General features: G+C 29.8%; 1 protein-coding gene across 1 annotated transcript in view; it reads left to right on the top strand.

Moving 5' to 3' along the window:
• The first annotated feature begins 474 nt into the window (after positions 1-474).
• Positions 475-4,985, top strand: part of jbug (filamin-type immunoglobulin domains fbug) — a 29,151-nt gene continuing 24,640 nt past the window's right edge. Inside the window, exon 1 of the mRNA XM_014416191.2 lies at positions 475-608. The gene's annotated coding sequence lies outside the window, so the exon portion shown is untranslated. The remainder of the gene's footprint in view (positions 609-4,985) is intronic.

The following is a 4,985-nucleotide window of genomic DNA, read 5'->3' as shown; positions in this document are numbered from 1 at the left end:
TATATTTTTAAATAATCATTTTTATAGGTCCATCTAAACGTGTGCTGGAGTCGTCTATTGTCAGTGAAGGAAATGGATTATTTCGTATAGAATTTACTCCTTCAGATGTTGGAAGCCATGTAGTTGAAATCAGTGTTGGGGGCGAAAAATTGCCTGGTGGTCCACTAGTCGCTAAAGTGTACAATTCATCACTTATTAGGGTTACTGATGTTGCGAGTGGTGTGGTCGGTCAACCATCCCAATTCAGGGGTAAGTGCGATGTTGTTTAAACCTTTATGAGTTATTATTAATTTTATCATTTATTTATTTTTCACAAATTATTAGTTTATTCTATGAATATTTTTAAACAATATGCTTTATCTCGTGCATTACAAAAACTCTCTTCTGAATATAATAAAAAATATTCCAACCTTTTATTTATTATTGTACAAAAATTTTAGTTGATGCAAGCCAGGCAGGTGAGGGCCAGTTAGAAATTTCTATTAATGAAGGCGAGGTTCCGAACCATGTCACTGTAGTAGGAGGAGGAAGGTGCCTTGTCACATTTACACCTGAGCAGAACAAACCACATCTCATTGATATAAAGTTTAATGGGGAGACTGTACCAGGTAAGTCAATTTATTAATGTATGTTAATAAAATATTTATTAATATTCTAAACATCAATGTCAAAAGAATATATTAATAAAAGAAACTGTTTTGGGGAAAAATTTTATAATTAGCTCCCAGTTTTTTTCGTGTATTAGAATATGAAATAACTGTGCCATATAGATTTGTTTTTTGCCATTTACAAAAATGTATAAGGAAAGAAGACTTAAACAAGAATGAAAAAAAAACATGTTTTTTATTCATTTCCAATTTCAAAACTTTGTGCTAATAAAAGTTACCATTAAATTAAAATAATGTCTACTTGTTAAAGAGCAATAAAAAAAAATAACCACACAATGTAGTTAAAATGTTTTTCTATTATGGCTACGTGTTAAAGAGTAATAACAAAGTAATCACACAATGTAGTTATAATGTTTTTTTACTATATAAAAAATCTTGTTAAATACATATATATATATATATATATATATATTGTTTTCTCTAACCAATTTTCTATTTTTTTCCATATTTAACCTCCTGGAAAATATTTTGAATATTACTAGAATTAAATTTCATTTACGCATTTGTCCCAATTAATCGAGAAAATGTGCGCCATGAAGGACGTTTAAAAAGAAAAAAATATTCAGAGAAAAACAGCGCAATTGGAAAATCTGTTATCATTATTTAATCCGCATTAGATCTAATTTATGAAAAAAAGATGACCATTACTATCTTGCAAATGAGTGTTGAATTTTTGCAAATTATACTCATTTGAATCAAATTAGGCCTAATATTTTGAATTTAATGTTCTAATTTTATAATTGTGTTATGTTTACACAATCTTAAATTTTCTGTTATTTATCCGGTGCTTTATTTTCTTATCTGTTGTTAATGAAATTTGAAACAATATTAACTTAATAACATAATTAATAAAAAAATAACCTTATAAAAATAATATAAAAAATAAAATAACTTAATAAAAAAATAATATTTTTTAACTTGTTAAAAAATATTGGAAACATTTAAGCTTTATCATTTATTAATTAATATATGTATAAACACATTTAATTAGTCTTTAGTTCGATTCGTAAAATTGCGGGTACAACTTAACTCAAATCGCTTAAGTAATAGTAATAGTAAGCTATGTCTTAACAAAGTCACTTTCAGGTCGGGAATAAGTTGAGAAATTTTGTAGCGTGTTAGGAATTGGTACCTTTCCCTTGATTGTTCAACATAAGTTGTTCAGACATTCTATATGCCTTTCTATATTTTTGGAATTATTAATATTTGCCAAAATTGATCTGTAAGCAATTTTTAGTATTGTATAACTATAAATGTATGTATTTGTAATTGAAAAAAAAAATAATTAAGTTTGGTAATCTATGTGACTATAATGTGAACATCTACAACTCATGAAAGGTCAGGGATTAAGTACTTTGTAAGGAAGTGCAGTTTTCGGAACTACGGTTATACATGGAAATGATTTTTCAAGATAACGCTCTACCGCCAGATGTTTTCGTAATTATGGGTTCCATCTGGGTAGAAATTACTTTTGAAACTTAATTACCCTTTTTAAATTATGAAAAAATTCTTGGAAAAACTATATATATATGGCACAATCTCACTAAGGGAGTTCATAACACAAAAAAGGCAATCCTTCCCCGCCGGATCCGCCCCGCTAAGACCCCCAGGGAGCAACGGTCCTATATCACTTTTGAAATATTAGCTTAAAACGGGAAGAGGGAACTTTAAGATAGTTTAAACGAGCAATATTTAAAAAGCCCATGAAATTGAAAAAACGGCATGACATTACTAATACAGTTTAGAAAAAATGACAATTTTAGAAGTTCAAGCTAGATCGAGAATTCTTTTTCAAAGCCCTTTTCTCGTACAAAGCATCTCAATCTCCATCTTCACTCCCTTTCATCGGAAATCGGCAAGCTTCTAACCACCTCCTTAATTCCCGTTTTGTCTATTGTGTTGCTTTGTGTGCTGAGGTGTCAGGGGATCTCGAGTCGAGAATGATCCGGATGATCAATTACTTCCTACGATTTGTCTTCAAACTCCCAAAGGGATTCCTCCTTTCTCCAATTCTATCAGACTTCAAATGGCTCGTGTTTCCTGGCATCCTTCACAGGCTAGCGGATCCAGCAGTGGGGTCTGAGGGATGCACCCCCCTACCCTCCTTGAAGAAAAAAAACTTTTTTGTACATTCCGTATACAACAGGAGCTTTTATCATAATGTTATTTATTGAAAATAAAGTGTATAAGTTTAAAGTACGTTTGTTTAAATTGGCTCTTTCACCTTAGTCATGACTTTCAAGGAATTTACAAATTGTCCTTATATTCCGGGACACCATGCATAAAAGCATGACTTATATTACGCAATGTTTCATTTAAACCAATCAAATATGACCTCGAATACGAGTTAAAAAATAAACTATAAAGCTGCCAGAATAAAAAATCACGGCCAATTGAATTGTTGAAAAAATTTGTGAAGTTATGGGGATCATATCCTATAAATTACCCTTTTTCTAAAGATTTTTAAAAGTTTACGACCTCTTTACATAGCTGTTTTGAACTTTTTAAATATAATAACATATTTTAGTATTGTTTTATCACTGTTTTCGAAGTTTGAGATACGTTTTCAGTTCTCAATTTTTTGAAGTTTTCATATTATTGGGAAATAACATCCAGACATCAGACGGTAAACTTAGTATCTCTGATTAGTCAATTTGGTAAATGGATGATAACACCTTATGATTTAATACAATAAACAATAACTGTTACAATTGAGAAAAAACAAACTGTAAAAGTCCAAGTTTTAGATACTTGATTATTGATGGTTGCTGTTATGAGGTTATAAAGTGTGATAGGTCTTTGTCAAGGCACCTACAAGTGGCAGTTGGCTGTCTAGTACTTCTGACTATCACGGAAATCCTAATATCGAATGTCATAGTTTACTTATCATAATGGCTGTGACACTTACTACCATGAAGGAAACTAGAAATAGTTCATACTTGATATGTACTTGTAGGATTATTTCATAATTACAAGGCGAAATATATCTATCAAAAATTATTTGTTGGTTAAAACACAATTCCCTTTAACAATGATAAGGCTTTGATGTTTTTCCCCATTCAAATCTTAACCTGATGATCAATCAATCATTTTTGAAAGATATATTTCGCCTTAATAATTATGACAAATAGTTCATAATACATTCATAGAAAATACAAATAGTTCATAATATATTTGGGAAAATCAAAATATTTTAATACAGTTTGACAATCTGAGCACAATTGTTCCTCTTTCTCCTTCAACAAATGATTATAACAAAGTCCCTTGATTTAGGTTTAGTCTCAATACTGCTTGAAATACTCTTCCTTCTCAGTTAATATAATCTAGTAATAGCATTTTCTGTGAACTTTACGTATTGCCTTATTTTGAAAATTATTAAGTTTTTCAATACCAGATCATCTCCAGGACTTGCAAGTTAGAAACTAACTTTCTTCAAATTTATTTAAAATTTTCATATTTTTATTGACAGTTATTTTTCATCTGAACATTATTTAAACTCAATTTAAATATAATATTAGTCCTGGTATTTATTTCTTTTGTTAGTACTATGATGTTGGGCAACTTCTTTGTAGTAATCACAAACTAGTTTAGTGGTAACAAGACCTCCAAGTCAATTAAAAATTGTTAGTATCAATAACCATTTAACTTATTTCTTTTGATATTGTATAATGAGAGAGGTGGGCTATAAAATTACTATTTTCAATAAATTAATTGATCACTGATGACAACATTAAATGAAACTGAGTCTGTATGTCGACAAAATATGAAATATTAAAATCCATGAAGTACATTTTCAATTCAATTTCTTTGCTTTATGGAACTTTTTTTTTTATTTATCTATTACTTTGGAAATTTACATTATATAATAAATTGGAGATTTTTGTTCCAATGAGCATTCTCATCCAATAATGCAGTAAAAAAACATTTATTAACTTCTTATTTATTGATGATTTTGTAGATATCAGATAAATTTCCATGTATTTACAATAAATTTTTAATTACAGGAAGTCCTTGGACGGTAGTGGTGATGAGTGGAGGTCCGGGACCAAAGGTGGCCGCCATCGGAGAGGCAGTCCGCCTAGTTCCAGTAGACCTCACAACTTCTTTCAAGATTTCTGCTGTAGGATATGGGGTCGATGATATTCAAGCTAATGTCATTAGTAAGTTAACATCAAATTTCAATCTTAAATATAAGTTTTATTTGTTTTTTTATTGGCTTTTATGTACTATTATATAACTTGGAGGAAGATAGTCTGGGTGGCGGTCAGTAAAGCTTTCAAATTAGTAACAAAAAACTATTTTGAAACCTTTATTTAC

This window comes from Halyomorpha halys, unplaced genomic scaffold (assembly GCF_000696795.3).
Source record: "Halyomorpha halys isolate HHAL.00 unplaced genomic scaffold, Hhal_1.1 Scaffold116.1, whole genome shotgun sequence".
Lineage (NCBI taxonomy): Eukaryota > Metazoa > Arthropoda > Insecta > Hemiptera > Pentatomidae > Halyomorpha > Halyomorpha halys.
This window is presented reverse-complemented; position numbering and strand designations above follow the sequence as displayed.